Below are 23,187 nucleotides of genomic sequence, written 5' to 3'. Positions count from 1 at the left end.
AGTTCATAGGGGCCTCTGTGCCACACCAGGTGCTGTGCTGTCCTCTAACGGGATGGTGCCATTGCTGACCGTGTACCTTCCTTGTCCCTGCTGCTTCCTGGGAACCAAGGGGTGTGGCAAGGAGAATTCCCAGCATCCTTCATCCTCTGCCTTGACTGACTGAGAGCAGCTGATGGAGAAAGAGACAAAGAACATCAACCACAGGCATTTCTATTCAGGAGAACCTCAGTTTGCCACCCCGAAAAACACCTCTTGGGGATATCAACTATTGTAAACTGGTAATTTTTAAGAAACAAAAGACTCAGAACGAACCCTGGCCGGTTGGCTCAGTGGTAGAGTGTCGGCCAGCATGTGGATGTCCCAGGTTTGATTCCCAGTCAGGGCACACAGGAGAAGTGCCCATCTGCTTCTCCACCCCTCCCCCTCTCGCTTCCCCCCCCCCCTTTTCCCCTCCCCTCCTGTAGCCAAGGCTCCGTTAGAGCGAGTTGGCCCCGAGCACTGAAGATGGCTCCGTGGCCTCCACTTCAGGTGGGTGCTAGAAAATGGCACCGGTTGCAACAGAGCAAGGGCCCCAGATGGGCAGAGCATCAACCTCTAGTGGGCTTGCCAGGTGGATCCCAGTCTGGGCACAGGCAGGAGTCTGTCTCAGCCTCCCCTCCTCTCATTAAATAAAAATAAATAAGTAAACAAACAAACAAATTCAGAAAGAACCTTTAACCTCCTAACTGCCTAAAAAGAATCCAGATAGAAGACCAGTAGGTCCTCCAGGAGGGGAGCTGTCATTTACTATGAACTAGTGCAGGGCTCGGGAACCTTTTTGGCTGAGAGAGCCATGAACGACCCGTGTACGTTAGGCATTATCCAATAACAATTTGGTGTTGTCCCGGAGGACAGCTGTGATTGCCTCCAGCCACCCGCAACCATGAACATGAGTGGTAGGAAATGAATGGATTGTAATACATGAGCATGATTTATATTTTTAATGTTATTATTTTTTATTAAAGATTTGTCTGTGAGCCAGATGCAGCTATCAAAAGAGCCACATCTGGCTCATGAGCCATAGGTTCCCGACCCCTGAACTAGTGTGTAAGGCCTGTTTGATCAATCTTCTCTATGTCCCTTTGTTACAGTAGGCCCAGCCAATATGGGTTCACCAAACATCTGCTTTTCCATCTCCATATGCATGGCCTTTTTTCCCTCTGAAGTTCCAAACTCCCCATTTTCTCCTTAGCTCAAGACGGCAAATATACCATCACTGTCAAATGTGTCCTTGGGTCTCATGTTCTCATGGAGCCCCCATATGTGTATATGTAACAAAGTTTGGACATTTGCTCCTATGACTCATGTTGATGTGATTATTAGCAGCCAGAAGAACGGAGGGAGGTGGGAGGGGAATGACCGTTTCCTCCCGGTAGCACGATGGCTGCTCAGGCTTGAACAGTGTGCGGAGTAGGGGACAGAGACTAAGAAAAACTGACACAGTGAACTGAGCGGATGTGAGAGAGGAGCTCAGGAGAATACTGCAAACTGAATTCCATTTCCCACCAAACACAAGTTTCATTCAAATATATAAAATGATTAAATTTTGCAAGAAAATAAAACACTTAAGAAACAGCAGTGGCAGTTATTTCAGACTGTGGTTCTCATACTTTTCTGCCATTGGGTTCCATGGGATATCCCTTTATTCTTAAAACAAATGCTCTTTTTTTCTTAAATTAACTGGTTCTGATTTCTGCTATTTACAAGCCAAAAGAACTTTTTTTCACCCAAAAGTAAAAGTGCATGTGTATCTCTGGGGAGCAGCGTTGAGGGAAGTTCTCCCCATGAGCTCACTGACATTTTCTACAGTGTCTAACCGTGACTATTTTTTCTCCTCCCCTCGTGCAGCCAAGGCTCAATTAGAGCCTATTTTTAACAGATATAGTACTTGCATCTATGCTAGAAGCTCCCACACTTCCTCAGTTTATAGCATTCTTGGGGTCTGCTCCTCTGTCCCAGCCCCAGGCCAGGGAAGGGCCAACAATTCCATTAGGTAGTTAGGTCCAAACAACTATCATCAGCCCGAAACAACTTCATAACTACAAGGGAAAAACTGCAAGTCTAATATTTTCATTTCATTCTTTTTTTTTTTTTTTTTAATAAATTTTTATTAATGGTAATGGGATGACATTAATAAATCAGGGTACATATATTCAAAGAAAACATGTCTAGGTTATTTTGTCATCAAATTATGTTGCAAACCCCTCGCCCAAAGTCAGATTGTCCTCCGCCACCCTCTATCTAGTTCTCTGTGCCCCTCCCCCTCCCTCCCCCTAACTCTCTCCCTCCCTCCCTCCCATGTCCTCCCTCCCCCCCCACCCTTGGTAACCACCACACTCTTGTCCATGTCTCTTAGTCTCATTTTTATGTTCCACCAATGTATGGAATCATGTAGTTCTTGTTTTTTTCTGATTTACTTATTTCACTCCTTATAATGTTATCAAGATCCCACCATTTTCCTGTAAATAATCTGATGTCATCATTTCTTATGGCTGAGTAGTATTCCATAGTGTATATGTGCCACATCTTCTTTATCCAGTCTTCTATTGAAGGGCTTTTTGGTTGTTTCCATGTCTTGGCCACTGTGAACAGTGCTGCAATGAACATGGGGCTACATGTGTCTTCACGTATCAATGTTTCTGAGGTTTTGGGGTATATACCCAGTAGAGGGATTGCTGGGTCATAAGGTAGTTCTATTTGCAGTTTTTTGAGGAACCACCATACTTTCCTCCATAATGGTTGTACTACTTTACAGTCCCACCAACAGTGAATGAGGGTTCCTTTTTCTCCACAGCCTATCCAACATTTGCTATTACCCGTCTTGTTGATAATAGCTAATCTAATAGGAGTGAGGTGGTATCTCATTGTAGTTTTGATTTGCATTTCTCTAATAACTAATGAAGCTGAGTATCTTTTCATATATCTGTTGGCCATTTGTATCTCTTCCTGGGAGAAGTGTCTGTTCATGTCCTCTTCCCATTTTTTTATTGGATTGTTTGTTTGTTTGTTGTTGAGTTTTATGAGTTCTTTGTAAATTTTGGATATTAGGCCCTTATCTGAGCTGTTGTTTGAAAATATCAGTTCCCATATAGTTGGCTGTCTGTTTATTTTGATATCAGTTTCTCTTGCTGAGCAAAAACTTTTAATTCTGATGTAGTCCCATTCATTTATCTTTGCCTTCACTTCTCTTGCCATTGGAGTCAAGTTCATAAAATGTTCTTTAAAACCCAGGTCCATAATTTTAGTACCTATGTCTTCTTCTATGTACTTTATTGTTTCAGGTCTTATATTTAGGTCTTTGATCCATTTTGAATTAATTTTAGTACACGGGGACAGGCTGTAGTCGAGTTTCATTCTTTTGCATGTGGCTTTACAGTTTTCCCAACACCATTTGTTGAAGAGGCTTTCTTTTCTCCATTGTGTGTTGTTGGCCCCTTTATCAAAGATTATTTGACCATATATATGTGGTTTTATTTCTGGGCTTTCTATTCTGTTCCATTGGTCTGAGTGTCTATTTTTTTGCCAATACCATGCTGTTTTGATTATTGTGGCCCTATAATATAGTTTAAAGTCAGGTATTGTAATGCCCCCAGCTTCATTCTTTTTCCTTAGGATTGTTTTGGCTATTCGGGGTTTTTTATAGTTCCATATAAATCTGATGATTTTTTGTTCCATTTCTTTAAAAAATCTCATAGGGATTTTGATGGGAATTGCATTAAATTTGTATATTGCTTTGGGTAATATGGCCATTTTGATTATATTTATTCTTCCTATCCAAGAACAAGGAATATTTTTCCATCTCATTGTATCTTTTTCGATTTCCCTTAACAATGCTTTGTAATTTTCATTATATAGGTCCTTTACGTTCTTTGTTATGTTTATTCCTAGGTATTTTATTTTTTTTGTTGCAATCGTGAAGGGGATTATTTTTTTGAGTTCGTTTTCTAATATTTCATTGTTGGCATATAGAAAGGCTATGGACTTTTGTATGTTAATTTTGTATCCTGCGACCTTACTGTATTGGTTTATTGTTTCTAATAATCTTTTTGTGGAGTCCTTCGGATTTTCAATGTATAGGATCATATCATCAGCAAAAAGTGATAGCTTTACTTCTTCTTTTCCGATATGGATGCCTTTTATTTCTTTGTCTTGTCTGATTGCTCTGGCCAGAACTTCTAGCACCACGTTGAATAAGAGTGGACAGAGTGGACAACCCTGTCGTGTTCCTGATTTAAGGTAGAAAGTCCTCAGTTTTATGCCGTTTAATATGATGTTGGCTGATGGTTTATCATATATGGCCTTTATCATGTTGAGATATTTTCCTTCTATACCCATTTTGTTGAGAGTCTTAAACATAAAATTGTGTTGTATTTTATCAAAAGCCTTTTCTGCATCTATTGATAAGATCATGTGGTTTTTGTTCTTTGTTTTGTTGATATGGTGTATTACGTTAACCGTTTTGCGTATGTTGAACCATCCTTGAGATTCTGGGATGAATCCCACTTGATCATGATGTATTATTTTTTTAATATGTTGTTGTATTCGGTTTGCCAGTATTTTGTTTAGTATTTTAGCATCTGTATTCATTAGAGATATTGGTCTGTAGTTTTCTTTCTTTGTGCCATCCTTGCCAGGTTTTGGTATGAGGGTTATGTTGGCCTCATAAAATGTGTTTGGAAGTATTGCTTCTTCTTCAATTTTTTGGAAGACTTTGAGTAGAATAGGAACCAAGTCTTCTTTGAATGTTTGATAGAATTCACTAGTATAACCGTCTGGGCCTGGACTTTTATTTTTGAGGAGATTTTTAATAGTTTTTTCTATTTCCTCCCTGCTGATTGGTCTGTTTAGGCTTTCTGCTTCTTCATGACTCAGTCTAGGAAGGTTGTATTGTTCTAGGAATTTATCCATTTCTTCTAGATTGTTGTATTTGGTGGCATATAATTTTTCATAGTATTCTACAATAATTCTTTGTATATCTATGATGTCTGTGGTGATCTCTCCTCTTTCATTTTGGATTTTATTTATTTGAGTCCTGTGTCTTTTTTCCTTGGTGAGTCTTGCCAAGGGTTTGTCAATTTTGTTGATCTTTTCAAAGAACCAGCTCCTTGTTTTATTGATTTTTTCTATAGTTTTTCTGTTCTCTATTTCATTTATTTCTGCTCTGATTTTTATTATCTCCTTTCTTCGGCTGGTTTTGGGTTGTCTTTGTTCTTTTTTTTCTAGTTCCTTAAGGTGTGAAGTTAAGTGGTTTACTTCGGCTCTCTCTTGTTTGTTCATATAGGCCTGAAGTGATATGAACTTTCCTCTTATTACTGCTTTTGCTGCATCCCAGAGATTCTGATATGTCGTATTTTCATTTTCATTTGTCTGTATATATCTTTTGATTTCTGCGCTTATTTCTTCTTTGACCCATTCATTTTTTAGAAGTATGTTGTTTAGTTTCCACATTTTTGTGGGTTTTTCCCCCTCTTTTTTGCAGTTGAATTCTAGTTTCAAGGCTTTATGATCAGAAAATATGCTTGGTACAATTTCAATTTTTCTAAATTTGCTGATATTGTCTTTGTGGCCCAACATATGGTCAATTCTTGAGAATGTTCCATGTACACTAGAGAAAAATGTATACTCTGTCGCTTTGGGATGAAGTGTACTGTAGATGTCTATCATATCCAGGTGTTCTAGTATTTTGTTTAAGGCCACTATATCTTTATTGATTCTCTGTTTGGATGACGGATCTAGAGCCGTCAGCGGTGTATTGAGGTCTCCAAGTATGATTGTATTTTTGTTAGTTTTTGTTTTAAGGTCAATAAGTAGCTGTCTTATATATTTTGGTGCTCCTTGGTTTGGTGCATATATATTAAGGATTGTTATGTCTTCTTGATTCAACTTCCCCTTAATCATTATGAAATGACCATTTTTGTCTCTGAGTACTTTTTCTGTCTTGTAGTCAGCATTATTAGATATGAGTATTGCTACGCCTGCATTTTTTTGGGTGTTGTTTGCTTGGAGTATTGTTTTCCAGCCTTTCACTTTGAATTTGTTTTTATCCTTGTTGCTTAGATGTGTTTCTTGTAGGCAGCATATAGTTGGATTTTCTTTTTTAATCCATTCTGCTACTCTGTGTCTTTTTATTGGTAAGTTTAATCCATTTACATTTAGTGTAATTATTGACACTTGTGGGTTCCCTACTGCCATTTTATAAATTGCTTTCTGTTAGTTTTGTATCTAGTTTGATTCTTCTCTTTTGTTTTTCTATCATTTGTTTTTGTTTGTTTGTGTTCCATACTTCTTTCCTCTGTTGCTACCTTTTTTAAGTCAAGTGTTTTTGTGGTGGTTTTTTTAAGGGTGGTTACCATTAAGTAATGAAAAGGGTACCTACCATATTCATTGTAGTACCCTATCTTATAAGTATTTCTGCACTTCATCATCCTTTGCTACTGTTAATCTCCATTCTCGCCCCCCTTTTTTTTCCTTTGTTATCACAGTTTAAATTTGGTTTTATTGTGTTCTTGGTGGAGCTGTTACTTGTGGTGTTTTCTTTTGTTCTTTGAATCTGGTTGGAAAACCCCCTTTAGTATTTCCTGGAGTGGGGGCTTTCTGTTGATAAATTCTCTCATCTTTTCTGTATTTGTGAATGTTTTTATATCTCCTTCATACTTGAAGGATAGCTTTGATAGGTATAGTATTCTTGGCTGAAAGTTCCTCTCTTTCAGGGCTTTAAATATTGGGGTCCACTCTCTTCTAGCTTGTAGAGTTTCTGCTGAGAAATCTGATGATAATCTAATAGGCCTTCCTTTATATGCTGTACTCTTCTTTTCCCTGGCTGCCTTGAGAATTTTTTCTTTGTCATTGGTTTGTGTCATCTTTATTATGATGTGCCTTGGAGTGGGTTTGTTGGGGTTAAGAAAACTTGGTGTTCTGTTTGCTTCTTGAATTTGAGGCTTTAGTTCCTTCCACAGGCTTGGGAAGTTCTCGTCTATTATTTGTTTGAGTATATTCTCCATTCCATTTTCTTTCTCTTCTCCCTCTGATATACCTATTATTCTTATGTTATTCTTTCTGATGGAGTCAGACAATTCCTGTAGGGCTTTCTCGTTTTTTATTATTTTTGAGTCTCTTTCTTCTTCTCTCTGTTGTGCCTCAAGTTGTTTGTCTTCTATTTCACTAATCCTATCTTCAATCTGGGCTGTTCTGTTAGCTAAGCTTGTTACCTCGTTTTTCAGCTCGTGAATTGAGTTTTTCATTTCTGTTTGATTTGTTTTTATAGTTTCAATTTCCTTGGTAATATATTCTTTGTGTTCATTGAGTTGTTTTCTGATCTCCCTATATTGCCTTTCTGTGTTTTCTTGTATATCTCTGAGTATTTTTAAGATTTCTATTTTAAAATCTCTGTCATTTAGCTCCAAGGCTTCCAATATGTTAAGTCTTTTCTCCATAGATTTTTTCCACATCTATTTGTGTTACCTCTCTTTCTTTTGTATCCATAATATTCGATTTCCTCTTTCTTATCGGCATCTGAGGGTGGTCTTATTGATAGCACTAATTAGAATTAATAAAGAGTAAAAAGTAAAAAAAAAAAAAGGGTAAAACACCCCACAAAAAAAAACAGTAATAATTTATTATTTCCCCCTTTTTTTCTCTCTTCTCTTTCCCTCCTCTCCCCTCCTCAGGGAAATATCGTGCCTATAATGGAAGGCCTGATTTGGGGTGAAGAGTTCAAGGGGCAAAAAAAAAAGGGAGTAGGGACCTACTAAATGCAAAAAAAAAAAAAAAAAAAAGGGAAGAAAATCTTAGACAAGCATAAGATGATTTGCTTGTAAGTGATGGTCAACTAAGAGATATAATGAGAGGGATAAGAGGGAACCAGAAAAAAGGACCAAAAAAAGAATAATAAAGAAGAAAAAATAAAAATAATAAGTAAAAATCTGTTGTATTAAGTGGAGCGAAGACTAAATACAATGGAAACCTTGGGTTGGGAGGACCCAAAATGCCACAAAAATAAACAAACAAGAAAAAAAAAAAAAAAAAAAAAAGCAAAAAAGAGAAATAAAGCCAAAAAAAAGCCTTGAGTCCCAAATTAACTAATTTGTTCGTGATTGAGGATTATATGGGAGGAAAGTAAAATGAGAAAAGAAAAAACGAATAGAAAGGAAAAAATAAGAAAAAGAGAAAAACGAAGGAAGAAATAAAATAGGAAGAGAAAAAAACAAAATAAAGCAAGACAAAAAAAACAAAAAACAAAAGAGGAGAGAGTGAGAGTTAAGTGTTTTGGAGTATAACCTTAAAGGAGGGTGAGGATGAAGAAGAAAAATAAAATGCAACACTCATGAGTAGTGTAGTTCAAGAAAGGGGAAGCATAAGATGGGCAGAGAATAGAAGGACCGAGGTGGAGGAAATAAAGGCAAAAAGATAGAAGAAACAAACAACAACAACAACAACAAAAAAAAATTAGTGGATCAAGTTGTAAAGTCTGTGGGTTTTTCTTGATTTTGAGAGGTTAACTTCTTCCTTTTTCTTTTCTCTCCCTCTTCCTGGTCAGTGACTCTGTACCCCAGGCTCTGCCCCTGTGTCACGCTTAGGTAGGGATTTGCAGTTGATGGGATTCTATGGCAATGTCATATAATTGGCTTTAGTCTTGCTGGAAGTAAAGGCTTGTTGGCGTTTGCAAGGTTCAACGATGAGAGAGTTTGCTTTCCTGGATTCTCTCTCCTAGTCCCCCCTTTCTGAATTAGGAGCCTGGTCATCCAGCTATAAGGCTGCAACTGCTTCTGCCTGGGGAGTAAGAGGCTCAAAGAGCTGGGAAATCCCCACTCTATCCCCACTCAGTGCAAGGCTTTGGGAAAGGCTCTGAGAGTCAGGGCCTCCAGTGTAATCAGGCGGGGGTGGGAGTCAATTGTTGTCAAGGTGACTGATCAGCGCCTATCATTTAGTTGGACCTCTCAACCCAGGCTTTCCACACTTTGTAGCCTGTTTTTGCAGGGAAGAAGAGGCACTAGTCTCTGCTTACGACTAGTGTAGTATAGACCTTATTATCTGCCAAGTCCTTCTTGTTAGCGTTTATCCCTGAATATGGAGGCTCTATCAATCAGAAGTTGCCCCCGCCCCTTTAGCGAGAGGCACTAAAAAATATCACGCCTCTTGTCTTGGATCGCTGAACTGAGAGAGATCTTATCAATTAGAACCGAGGGTGCGCAGATTTCATGGGTTAAGCTAATTTCAGTGATTGGGTCGCAGCTGTGCTCCCGAAGGTATTTTAGGCTGCCTGCGCGCGCCCCTCCCCCAACGCTTGATTGTTAGCTTGAATGGCTGGGTGAGGTGCCCCGCCCACGGAGAGAATCTCCCAAGCCTCTCCCGCTCGCCCTGCCGCTGGCGGCTGGACCGCACCAGGTGCAGGATAATGGAGCCCCCTGGGTGTGCGGGCCAGCAGGGCGCCCTGGGCACGTGGAATGCCCAAGGCACGCACGCGAATGGGGCGCTCCGGGCACCGGTGGCCGGCGACCCCCACTCGCAGTGTGCGGGCCGCTGGGAATGTCAGCGGTGCTCAACCGGACTGGGCGCGCGCACGGCTGCTCCCGGCGGCTCGCGGTGGCGGCTCGCGGGGGCTCGCGGCGGCTCGCGGTGGTGGCTCGCGGGGGCTCGCGGCGGCTCGCGGTGGCGGCTCGCGTTGGCCGCTCGCGGCGGCTCGCGGTTCCCAAGTATATGGGCTGACTCACCGCAGGCGCACTCCCTCGCGGCTTGAATGAGCGTCGCTGCGGTAGCTTCCTCCACACCCTCGTCTCTCAGATTCAAGTGATAACAGTCCTTTCGCTATCAGTTTGTGTGGAACTCCGGAAAGCTCCGAGGATAAATTTTTCTGTTTCTAGTTGATAAATTTGTTGTGATTTAGGGGAGAGCTGTCGGACGCGCTTCTCACGGCGCCATTTCCATGACGTCACCCACCTCATTTAATTCTTAAACAACACAATATTTACTAATAGGACATATGAGCCTGCTACACTCTGCGCAATTCCTCAAACCTTGAAATCGGACTGACACTGCCACCCTTGTTTCCTGTTCCGTGTTGATTTTTCAGATGTTACGTTGGCTTCCTATCATGGCAGTTGCCAAAAACCTCACTGCAAAATATGACACTATCAGTAGGAACGGAAGACAATCTAACAATGACACAGAATAGCCCAGCAGTCTGCAGTGCCGGACAGACCCCTCATATTGTCCTCTGGACACAGTAAGGTCTGCAGCCCAGGGCCCTCTGCACACAATATGGAAATTGCCTTTTTGTACGATCACAGAGTTATTTAATATGAACACATCTTTTTGGATTTTACTGACCCTTTCTGCACTACTGAAATAAAGTTTTTCACATTAAACCAAGAAAGGTACAAAGTTTTTGACAAATAATCCATTCTGTCTGGTGTTTAATGATACTACCATTAATTCTCACACACACACACACAGAGAAACTGGCCCAAACAGGAAGTTTAAACAAAACAGCACAGAAAACTGTAACTCAGAGAAAAGCAATAATTTACCTACCTTTAAGGTAAACAACAGCCCTTAAATTTTAGCAATAAAGCTTTCTCTTTTAAGCAAATTATATGTAAATATTTTAACCTTAGATTAGTAATAAGATACCAATATATTATTTTGAGTGATACATTCAAACAATAGAAAGAGTAAGTTAATTTTTCTTCTTAACATGAGTATTTTATTTTGGGGTAACAACCAGAGTCAATCTGGATGACATCCTATACCTACTACTTGTCAGCTTTTCTAATTGTATGTTTTCCTTTGTTTTTGTTTGTTCTAGTCATATTTTTCCATGTAAGCATTTGTAGAAAATCCATTGTGTGGATGGTTCAAGAGCAAGATAAAGGGCTAATACATGGACACAGTGATGGCTGGCCCTCAAATGACTCAAGATGTGACAGAACTGAGTTCAAAGTGGACTAGATCCTCTTTCAAGCTTCCTTCTCTAACCCCCATTTACTGATTTTGTTAACTCACAGAGGCCACAGTGGCAAGGATCACTCACAAAGCTGAGATAAGTACCTAACTTGAATAACTTAACTCTGACACAGAGAATGTATGCATGTAACTTCTGGGGGGGGTGGGGGGTGGGGATGTATTATATTACCGATCAACAAACAGCAACATCAGCCCTGACCAGGTGGCTCAGTGAATAGGGTGTTGCCTTGTCACATCCCGGTTGCAGGTTTGGTCCCTGGTCAAGGCACATAGGAGAAGCAACCAGTAAGTGCATAACTAAATGGAACAAGTAAGTGGGATGACATATTGATGCTTCTCTCTCTCTCTCTCTCTCTCTCTCTCTCTCTCTCTCAAATCAATGGAAACAATTTAATAAATAAAAATAAAACAGCAAAACTAATTAACATTGTGATAGGAAATAACAAAGGGTAAAAAAACCAAACCCAAGAAACAATCTCACTGTCTCCAGAAACAAATGTTTAAAAGAGAATGAATATACCGCCCATAAAGTTCTCAGCAGGACCAAAGAAGCCTGGTCTTTCTGTCCTAACTTGGCTGAATTTCTACAGGAGTTAATTTTAACTTGCTGGCAAATGCAAATATATATATATTTTTTAAAAAAGCAAAGCCAATTAAGATACAAGTGTTTAAAGACACAAGCAGTAATTACAAATGTATTATTCATACCTAATTTACAAGATGAACGTCTTTCCGTGAAATATTAAACTGTTTACATGCAGGCTGAGAAGACAATTTTCAAACTGTTCATGTTCCACTGCAAAGCAATGACTATTAGCAATGCAACAGCTTCTGGCTGACTTACAGTGTGGACAGGCTGCAATCAGAAAATGTGTGACCTCAAGATATATACTTGACCCCACAGAAACACAGAGTCGCCTGCTATAAAATCCTAAACAATGGGGCAGACAAGGTCACAGGGTCAAAGCGAGTATTAACAGGTCACCATGCGGTCCACTTGGGAGCAATTACTTCTAGTCATGGCTAAGTGGACACTTGATTGAATGCCACTAAGACAGCTCACATCCCACAGATAACAATCCTCACAGCGATTAAGAATTAAAGCCCCCATGATTCAGCCTTTATTACTCAAATGAACCTAACTCTTCCATAAAAAACTCTTGGTATATGCCTGATGCGAGGTCTAAATTGAAATGCCACCTCATTAAACAATAATATCTAATTTTATCTAAATGAATTTTCATGAAAGTACACCACACAGCTCAGGAATTTTTAAAATGAATTATCACAAGTGATACATAATTTCACCAAAACTGGGACAGAAAAAAAATAGAATTGAAATATCAATGTTGAATGAAACACCTCTTCTCCCCTGGCTAAGGAGAGCAGCAGAGAGCACTGGCCCTACAAAGCAATGGTAACCAATTTTAAGACAATCCCTAACTTGTAATGTCAGCTAAAAACAAACTGGTCAATCACTAAAGAAACTTTTTAAAAAATACAGATTTCAGGTCCTCATTCTAAATCAACTGGATCTTTGGCCATAGAAAGAGTATTTATTTGTGTTTTTTTTTTTTATTTATATAGCAAGAGAGAGAGAGAAAGATAGATAGGAAGGGAGAAAGATGAGAAACATCAACTCATAGTTGTATCTCTTTAATTGTTCATTGATTGCTTCTCATGTGTGTCTTAACAAGGAGGCTCCAGCCAAGCTAGTGACCCCTTGCTCAAGCCCGCGACCTTTGGCCTCAGGCCAGCGACCATGGGATGCCTACAATCTCATGCTCAAACTGGTGAGCCTGAACTCAAGCCAGGCACTGGGGTTTTGAACCTGGGACCTCAGCGTCCCAGACTGATGCTCTATCTACTGTGCTACCACCAGTCAGGCAGAAGTCATAGTATTTTAAAACTCCTAAGTGACTGTCATATATATCCACTTTTGAGAGCCCTGGCTCATACTGTGATCACGGCCATAAAACAGAGAGAAAAGAGGCAGACACTCTATAACCTGCTGAGCCCATGTTTGTGTTCAATACCACCTTCTACTTATGGCAGGTGGTCACTTTCTAACTATGATGATACATGTCACTTCTTTACAGTGTAAAATGATTTACATTTTCAAAAATCAAGTAATTCCAAGAAATTATGAGTTGACAAACAGAGTATATGGTTGTACGCAGTGTCCGTCCACACAATGACCACAGTTAGGGTGACACCGATATGTGATGATGTAAGAACTGCAGGGCCAGCCCCTGCTTCTGGGTCACTGTGCGAGTCCACAAATACGCAAAGGAAGTAAATATCCAGAGTTTGGGCTCAAATATGTCCCTCGGCTGATAAAATGGACATTTTAAGCTGGGGATATCTTGAAAACTAGGTCAACAGATACAAATGACCCTGCTGAAATGTCCACAGGAACAGTCTGATCAACACTGCTTATCCCACAGCGGCTGTAAGGAATAAAAAACTGGGGTGGGGGGCACTACATGGAAATTCAATGCAAAGAAGAAATGAACTCTAAGAAGCAAATAAATAATTTTAGGGTTGTACCTTTTAATCAATACTTATTAAAAAGCCCTGAACAGTGCTGTGGCCACGCACTGCCCCCTGCCCCCACCCCGTGCATTCGCAGGAACTGCGGGATTGCAGGAGTTCCCCTCTGGAGGAGCTGGTCAGCAAGGACTGGCAATTTGCCAGAATGTGGCAAATGCAACGTTTATGAAAAGGCTCCTCTTTAGGTTGATGCCCACAGAGGCCAGGGCCTGCGAAGAACAGTAAAGGCGAGCTTTCAGTACCTGTATACCCCCTTGGCTGAGTATACTCATGCAGTGAACAGTCCCCGGTACACACCAGAGCAGCCCATCAGAACAGTAACAGGTGACAAAGGACTATTGGGCAACTTCCCACCAACAAAGATTTATTTAATTAACAAAGCTAATGACTCTCCCAAGAATCACTAAAAAGACCAGCTAGTTTGACACTGAGACACAGCCCCTGCCTTCCAGAAACTCACTCTCATCCAGCAGACTGGAAGGAACCCTGTTTTGAAGATTAGCTCCCAAAGTAAGTGACCCTCATCATGTCCTTAACCACTGAAGACCTTCAATGTCCACATCTTATAGATTCAAAGCTACAGGTCTGACTAGATGATCTCATTAAAAAAAAGCAGATTATTCTAAAAGCAGTTAATAAAGAACAAGAACTCGAGCTCGATACGGACCTACCTGGTTTGAAGTCCAACCCCATCAACTGCCGTCTGTGACTAACGTGAAAGTGGTCAAGTAGGAATCCAGGTCACTCTGCCCCTCTTCTCTGAGGCTAAGAAGGAAAAAAAAGCCTTACTACAGCATAATTAAATACAAGGTTTTGTTTTGTTAGTTTTGTTTCTTCAGAAGAGAACAATCCATGCAATGCGGAAAAAACAAAAAAAAATATGCTTCTGTTATGTTAGGTCATTCTTTATTTAAGAACTTTTCAAAATGGAATGCAAAGGGGAAGCCTGATCTAAGACTCAAAATTCAACCTGCCTTTTAAACAATTCATCCTGTTCTACCTACACTTTGATTTTAAGTAAATTTGTTTCCTTTTAGATTAAAGCTTGCCATAGCCGTCTGCTCACTCTCTCACCTTTTCTCAGTTTACCCAGGGCAGTTCTGCTGGAATGATACAAAGTCTGGGTCATTCAAAGAGAAAGACCTTGGTATTTTCAGGATATTGAGATGCCAGGAAAAAAAAAACAAAACGAAAAAAGAAAAATGACTTTGTGTATAGATAAAATAAAAAAAAAATTCTCACATACCTAAAAATGCAGAACCCCACAATGCCGGCACTATTGTGGTTTGTTTTTGTTCTCTTTATAAAAACATGTTTGTACTTACACTCCCAGCACCTGTACAGCGTTAAATAAAAACAACCCCAGTAAATTGCTGACAAACAGGTAATACAAGTAGAAAGAATTCCCTAACTTTCAAATGCTCAGCTCAGGGGAAAAGAAAAAGCTGAAGATGTCCCCGAAGTTGTTTGGCAAACACACTTTCCCGAAGAGAATATGAAATGCATAGCAAAACATATACTTATCTAATTTTAAATACCTAATTACATACCACCTAAACAAAATTATCAAGAGAACTGATTGACTTCTACAGAGCTGTGACTGCCATCAAGCAAACTCTGAGAAATAATAAGTAATGCTTGACCTTCTAATGTCCTCAACAATTACTCACAATATCAAAGTATGTGACCACTGACATTCCATTCCAATTTTGCCAGGGAACACAGAGGTCACAGGTTAATGCAAAGTTAGTGACTCAGACTCATTTAACCTGATTTAGAGTAGTCTGAAGAAACACTTAAATTGGACAAACAAAATCATAAGAGGATTGATCACCTGGATAAGAAAAGATGACGACGCCCTGGTCAGATAGCTCAGTTGATAAGTGTCTGCCCAAGCACAAAAGTTGCAGGTTCAATCCCCAGTTAGGGCACATACAGGAACAGATCATTGTTCCTATCTCTTTCTCTTCCCTCCTTCTCTCTCTAAAATCAGTAAGTAAAAAAATAAAACAATTTTTAAAAAGAAAAGAAGAAGAATATGGTAAGAAACATACAAAAGTATGGTCTTTATGATGGCTTATCCAACAGAATTAGGAATGGATAAGTTCATAAAATTTAAAAAGTCAAAATTTTTGCCTGAAGGTAGGAGTTAGGTGTTCAAGAAGGAAGACAAAGCAGTGCTCTTTACAAACTGTTTTGTAGGAAAGTCTTAAGTATCTTTGTAAGGAAGTATTATCTTCATCAATGGTGACTGTGAAATATTTAACTCTGAGGAGTGCTAAGCCAAGAGACATTCCTGGTTTGGAAAAAGAATGCTACATAAGGCAAAGCTTTGCCCAAGTGTGACTGAGACATAACTTAGATTAATTGAGAAGACATCTCTGACTGGTTTAAAAATAACACAACAAAAACCAAACCTCCCAACTATCAGATTCTGCAACTCAGCCCAGTGAGAAACCGACTCTCCTTGCTCTCAACCTAATGATTTGGGCTGGGTGCTGAGGTAACTTTACAAAAGACGTTTAGTATAAGAATCAAATTAATGTTTTCATCCTTAATTTACTAATACCTGTCAATATTTCATGTGCACAATAGCCAAAACAACATTCTCTTCATTTACTTTTAAATCAAAGTTTGAAAGAAGTGCAAATGTGGCGTCATCCCATGCAAGTCTCTCTGGTCCCTGGAACACTCCATCAGCCCCCCTGCAGGCACACTCTCTGGTCAGAAGCCATTCCCTACAGGCAATTTCTCACAAAACCGATCCTTACTGTGGGGCACATCTGCACTAAACCTTTACAAACACTATCTCATTTAACCATCACAACAGCCATAGAAGGTGGATGTGTTAATTATTTTACAACATAAAAACTAAGTTTAAGTGATTTAGCTAAAATGTGCTGTATGTTAGCAGGATTAGGATTTAAACCCAGGGCCATATGATCCCATGCTATATGTAAGGGTGGGTCAGACACTCAAAAAATCCCACTATCTAGGAATAGAGGAAGGAAGGACTGAGCTAACTTACTCTCAGCTAGCCATTCTGCTCCCAAACTGGGCCCCTACCTTAGAAATAAATCCTGACTTTTTGTGTGTGTGTGGCAGAGACAGAGAGAGTCAGAGAGAGGGACAGACAGACAGGAAAGGAGAGAGATGAGAAACATCAATTTTTGTTGAGGCTCCTTAGTTGTTCATTGACTGATTTCTCATATGTGCCTGGGGCGGGGGGGGGGGGTACAGCAGACCAAGTGACCCCTTGCTCAAGCCAGCGACCTTGGGCTCAAACTGGTGAGCCTTGCTCAAACCAGATGAGCCCGCGCTCAAGCTGGCGACCTCGGGGTCTTGAAACTGGGTCCTCTGCATCCCAGTGGACACTCTATCCACTGCGCCACCACATGGTCAGGCCATCCTGACTTTTTATTTGGAACTTTGTCACAGCGCAATTTAAATAGCACAGTTTAAACCTGTTCTTTACTTCCTTATGTTGAACTCCGAGTTCAAGTGTGAATAAAACCTTTGTTCTTTGTTTTCACTATCTCTACTTCTGAAGAGGAACACATATACATAAATATAATTTCTTTCAGGCCCAAAGCTCAGTGCAATGCTCAGATAAAGCGGAAGATAGCAGTTCAACCGATGATTATGATGCAATTCCTGGACCCCGAGGAGATAGGATTTACAAGCTGTGGCTTTCTAATGTTGCCCGGATAAGAGCCTGCCTCTTAACCACCAGCCTAGTTGGCTCCCTGGCCAGCAACTCTCGGCAAGAAGCCACTGAGCTATCTGCCTGACTCTAGTCACAGGTGAAAACTACTGCTATCCTATGGGGAGAGACTGAACCCCTCAACAGGAGACTCAGAGCAATACATTTCCACTCCAGCCTGATTTAAACAAGGAAGGTTATAATGCTGGTGGCCAAAGCCAGGCTGGTCCAGACTGGTTGGGCAGATGGTAGAAAAACTTCGGAGCCAGAAAGCATTGAGCCATTACCGTTTAATAAAATGTCGCAACAGTGGATGAGCCAACAGGCAGGGGAAACCTCTTCCTATGGCCGCAAGCAAACAAACAGCAAATACGACCCCTCACAGTGATGGGCAGGCAATCCATAAACCACCACTCACACTGAGCGCAAGCACTCATTGCCTTACTGTCCGTGGTTCTGTCACATGCTCACACACTAATCAAACGAAGTGCTTGCAGCCGGTAAACCAGTGAGCAAGCCTAACAGCTGTTTTACCCACACCCCACCCCTTTAGGGTTGCTCGCTTCACAATCTACGCAACAGGTATCTTCCGTGATGGTCCCTGTGTGAGGAGGCAGTCTTCCAATCCGCAGAGGAATAGTTATTGGCTTCACTCAAACAGTTTGGCCCCCATAACTGTCACTGGCCACTGGGGTCCCATCAACTGTTCTGGGTTCCCACAGAGGAGGGAACATTCTGCACCTGCATCCACCAAGGCCAACACCCGTGTACATCAGAAGGGAACCAGTGGATACCAGTTCCGTGTGGGCCTCCGGTCCCCGCCTGACCCTGTCAGATGGGTCCCTCGGCCTTCTCCCTATTCAAACTGAGGTCTTGAGGGTCCTCCTCTCCCTCAGCTGTCTCCATCAGATAATCTTGTAACCATGCTGTCCACGCACCAGCCGTTTTATTGGTAGCTGCTGGGGCTGTTTGTCTCAGCAGCTGGAACCTCTATTCTGGTGTAAGCTGACTCCAAAGCTCCAAAAGAACTTTATTAGGTTGCCCTCTAATTTCTCCCTATTTTCCTCAGCCACAATCAAATCTACCCACATCTGTGTTCAGGTAACCTTTACAGGCCCGTTTCTCTTGTTGGTGGGGGCGGGGCTGGGGTGGGGCGGCAGAGGCAGCAGCCCCCACAGCCTTACAGTCCCGTGCTGTCTCCAGCTCCCTCAAATCTGCCACCATCTGTGTAACTGTTTTGATGGGCTGCTGTACAGAGGGCCTCAAGATCACCACTAGTTACCCAAAAAGGGCTGACGCGGCACTACAGAGACAACTGCCATAAACACTTCGTCATCCAGTCCACAGGACCCTGGGTTGAAAGCATTCCTCATCCCTATTTGCCGAAGTACTACCTAGGACATCTCACTGTAGGACCACCACTGACTCAGTACCCCTGGCAGGTCCCCAGCATTCAGCTAGGCCCTACAAATGGGAGCCGTCACCCGTCGTATAGGGTATGGCTTCCTGAGTTGTCATGGCAGTTCTGAAGATGCTGACTCAAGGAAGAGTGTGTGGTCATGGCAGCCAATTTCTCCATCTCTGTTCCACAGAGCATGATGCCATTCACCCTTATGTCTCACAATCTCAGTAACCAGGCTTCCAGGGGCTTGGTGGGTTTCTGCCTGAATTGTGCCCCTCCATCAGCTCTGCCTGGGTGCAGGGCCGGACCACAGAGAGCTCCACTACCTGGGGAGGGGCTGTGCCTGCCCCTGAGGCGCTCTTGGCGGCTGGGTCTCTACCTTCTGGGCGACCACCAGCCAGGCTCTAAGTCTGCTGACAGCAGTTTTAGCCCAAACCTTCTCCCCCTCAGAAGAGTCAGAAATGTCTGCTCCCACCAACCCAGAGCCACTCCGCCAGCACAGATGTAGCTCTGTCTTCACCCATTTCAGCTCTGACAGCTGCCGACTCTTGGCATAAAGCTGGAACTTTAGCTCTTGAACCCACAGTTGTTTCTCTTACAACTGCCGGTGCCAACGTTCAGCTCGTGAACCTAGTCTGTCTCCTTCTCCAGCAACAGCTCCAGTTTCAGGCACCGCTGGTGCTCAAGAGTGACTGGCCTCCTTCTCCAGCACCTGCTGCAGCTCCTGCTGCTGGGGATGCTCAGTCTTCAGACCATCCTGGGTCCTCAAATTCCAGCAGCCTCCTGCACAGAGCTCTTGGTTTCTGCTCATAGGGCTGCAACAAACACCCTGCCCGTGGCCCCCGAAAGGACAGGCACAGGGAACAGCTACTCCTCTTTCCCACTCCTCAAGGATGTTGGTGGCTCCACACCAATCTGACCCAAATCCTGCCCACTACGCCAGATGTAATGCCAGTGGCTGAGGCCAGGCAGGTCCACACTGGATTTGGGCCGATGGTAAAGAAACTGCAGAGCCAGAAAGCATTGGGCCATTGCCGTTTAATAAAGTCTTACAATGGTGGACAAGCAAATAGGCAGGGAAAACCTCTTCTCATGGCAGCAAGTGAACGAACAGCAAAAACGACCCTTCGCAGTGATGGGCAGGCAATCCACAAAGCACTATCCATGCTGAGCACAAGCACCTGCAGCCTTACATAGACGGTACACACATGATGCTGCCCCGTGTTCACGCACAAATCAAGCAAAGTACTTTCAGCTGGTAAACCAGCAAGCAGGCCTAACACAGCTGTTTTCCCAACAAAGGTCTACTTGAAAAACAACTTGGCAAAAAAAAAAAGCCAGAAGAAAGACATAAGGGGGAGAGAAAGAAGAGAGGTAAGACAGAAGGGACAGAGGACAGGCAGGACGCTGGCTTCAGGAAAGAGAGGGCTACATAAGGTCCATGCTTTCAGGACAATCTTTCCCTTTTCTGTTCTTCCCCATCTACCTGCACGGCCATCTCCAGTGTGATCACTTAGGAGAAAAATGACTTATGAGATCTGAGGGGTGAAGGTAACAATCTTTAAGCCAAAGGTGTCTGGGATAAGCCAACAAGTCGAAGCCCACAGGAAAAGGACCTGACTGGGAGTATATGTGTATGTGGGAGGACAGATCCTTCAACCACGGTGTCCTCTAGACCCAGTAGACCTTATCATGTAGATCAATGGAGGACACGTAACACTTATTACAGTACAACTCTGTATATTTAGTATTTCAGAATACAATTCAGAAAGATTTATTTATGTGACTTCCACATGCTCAGTTCTACCTTCTCTTTCATTGGTTTACTTTTATTAAGTCTCAGGTCCAACAGGATTCCATAGAATTTACAGGCAGCCACCTTTTCCCACTCTTGCAAAGCTTTCTCCCCCCCAGGGCCACCCGCACAGTAAAGAAACTGTTACTGCATCCACTCAAACACCAGACAGTGACGACGGCCCCAACACCAAACCCACTTCCTGGGCACTGACCATCTTTCCTTCATTTTCCACCTAAATCTGTTGGCAAAACAGAAGTTCTAGCTGAAGGATTTCTAAAGAAATTAATTTTGGTGACAGTCTGAGTTTCCTTAAGGTAGAAAATTTTAAAGTACACTACAAAAATAACTTATTAAAACTCTCAATGGTGCCAAAAATCTCCTCCTAATCCGTACCCCACTGAGCCTAAAGGAGACCAAAAGGTGGGGTGCTTGTTCTTTTTTAACTGAATTTGGCAGGAAAAGTAAAGGGAAGCTGCTCCTCTGAGCCCCCACCCACCGCGCCCTTCTCTTCCACACAGAGAACAGAAAAGTGCCCTGAGCAACAACTCCGTTTACACTCGCAGCGTTTCTAGCAATAACTTTGTGATGTGTGTTTAAGCATAGGTTTTTGAGGGAGAGAGTAAGAAGTACTGAGATATACATATTTCATCCCTGAAGGAAACAAAGAAAACAAAAATGAGTCATATCTAAACAATTAAAACCAAAGCATAGGGCACAGGCCATATATTTTGCTTGTATAACGAGAAATAAGGAGCTTAAAATCTACCATAAGTTAAGGTTCTCATACTAGTTTTAAGAAGTACTTCTATAGCAGCCAGTGAGAACTCAACTGTAAATAAAATATTTTCAATTTTTATAATATGGAATAAAAGAGATTGTCGCAGTATTTCACAACTGTTAATCAGGCAAGATATGTTCTAAAGGTATGTATTTCTATGAGCACTTTCAAATGCACCCCCCTTCCCAAATCTTTAATTTTGCATAATAACCTTTTAGGATTCTTTTTTAAGGGACAATAGCATGAGCTGGGAAGACATGCAAAACACCTTTCGGACAAATTTTCAGCTCAGTCTTTTTCTTCATTTCTAGTGACTAACGAAAGCCTTCAGCTAACATGTAGGGGTTCTCTGGAGAGATTCAAGAATTATGGGAAATAATAACAGAACCTAACATTTCTTGTTTACAACCCACCTTGCTTGAAATGGACCAAAAGTGGTTTTAACCCATAATGAGTGGGAAAAGCCCCAACCCTCAGTACCATGTGAAGGCCACGTGTGCCAGAAAGAGAAGAACATGATTAATTATCTTTAGAATTAGAAAGCTTTACTTTAAAGGTAGTTGAAGCAGCTCAACAGCTTTCTCTTAAAGGCAATAATTCTCAAAATTTAGAGTAGATAAAATTCATCATCTGGTTTGCTTAATTGAAAATGTAAATCCGAAGCTCTAGCTCTAGAGAATCAGATAGAACAGGTGTGGGATGAATCCAAGAAGCCGCACCAGAGCCAGGGACCAGACTGCAACTGTCATTTTTCTAGGTAGTGGTTTTGTCTCATTCCCATTATTTATTCTATGTCTTCTTTGGCAGGTGAAGGAGTGGAGAAGGGTCAAGCCTAAATTAAAAGTATGAGCATTTTCTGAATGTAGTGGACAACTCTGAGCCAGAGCTATGAGTTTGGTACAGGCACAGGGCCCAAACTGGGCCACTCAAATGCTTTAAATTCTTCTCCAGCAAACTTGGATTGAGATACAGTAAAATCACACTGTATACAAGTTTTCCTAATACAAGCCAAACCACCTTGGAGGAGACGCAGGAGAAAGCATGCTTATTAAGCGTCATATAATGAGCAAACGTCCTGAAGCAAAAGGAGCTAGGAATCTGCTGTTCCCTTCCGCCCCTTATGTCCCCGTTTCCACATGCCTCACAGACTGAGCAGATTTCCTCACTTACCAGTGACTTTCAGAGCTTTCGAAAGAAATTTTAACTCTAAGCAATTTTCACCTGACATGCTGATTTCAGAACCTAACCTACAGGTAGGCCTCAGCTCAGACAGCGACAGAGCAGGCCCACTGGGAGCTTGGGGCCAGCGGCTACGGCATGAGAAGCAGAGAGGACAGTGCAGAACAGATGCACAGTGAGAAAGAGAAGCAATAGGACCCTGTTTGAGAGCCTGATGGCTCCATTTCCTGGTTCTTCTCCCCTTGGGGGTGAGGCTGCATCCCCAGGTTACCCCAGAATACCTGCCCTATCTCTCCTTGGCTTGTCTGTCAGCTACCTGCAACACCAAGACCCTTGGCAAAAACACTAAGCATCCAGTCATAAAGAAAACAGTATTCTTGTTCTCCGAGCCTCAGCTGCAAAGGGTGACCCTTTGGGGGCAATGATGGTGGGTCATCTGCACACTGCTGGTCTGCAGGAAGAGAGAAATAGTGCACACCCGAGACTGAGACACAAGCAGAGTGACACCTGGAGAAGGATTCCAGTCCAGTTTTCCCCACACATTCCATGACACCACTCTAAATAATTCCAACAAATTCCCCTTTTGCTCTGCTCCTTCTAACCAAACAATCTTCACAAGCAGTATTTTAAAAAATTTTTAGGGCAGCCTGACTGGTGGTGCCCAAGTGAATAAAGCATCAACCAGGAATGCTGAAGCTGCAGGTTCAAATCCCTGACTCAAGCTCACGGGCTTGAACAAGGGATTGTGCGCTGATCCGAAAGGTCACCAGCTT

General features: G+C 42.0%; 1 protein-coding gene across 11 annotated transcripts in view; it reads right to left on the bottom strand.

Annotated features, from left to right (window-relative positions):
• Positions 1–23,187, bottom strand: part of FOXP1 (forkhead box P1) — a 671,570-nt gene that overhangs the window by 597,695 nt on the left and 50,688 nt on the right. For 9 of the 11 annotated variants that reach the window (XR_010727343.1, XM_066245805.1, XM_066245816.1 and 6 more), the window contains exon 3: positions 14,226–14,319. The exons of 1 other annotated variant lie outside the window; for it this stretch is intronic. The gene's annotated coding sequence lies outside the window, so the exon portion shown is untranslated. Of the gene's footprint in view, positions 1–14,221; positions 14,320–23,187 lie in introns of all 11 variants that reach the window. One more of the 11 variants, XM_066245804.1, reaches the window with a different exon arrangement.

The sequence above is a fragment of the Saccopteryx bilineata genome, chromosome 10, assembly GCF_036850765.1.
Source record: "Saccopteryx bilineata isolate mSacBil1 chromosome 10, mSacBil1_pri_phased_curated, whole genome shotgun sequence".
NCBI classification, from domain to species: Eukaryota; Metazoa; Chordata; class Mammalia; order Chiroptera; family Emballonuridae; genus Saccopteryx; species Saccopteryx bilineata.
The sequence above is the reverse complement of the archived record's forward strand: the minus strand, read 5'-3'. Positions and strand labels throughout refer to the sequence as shown.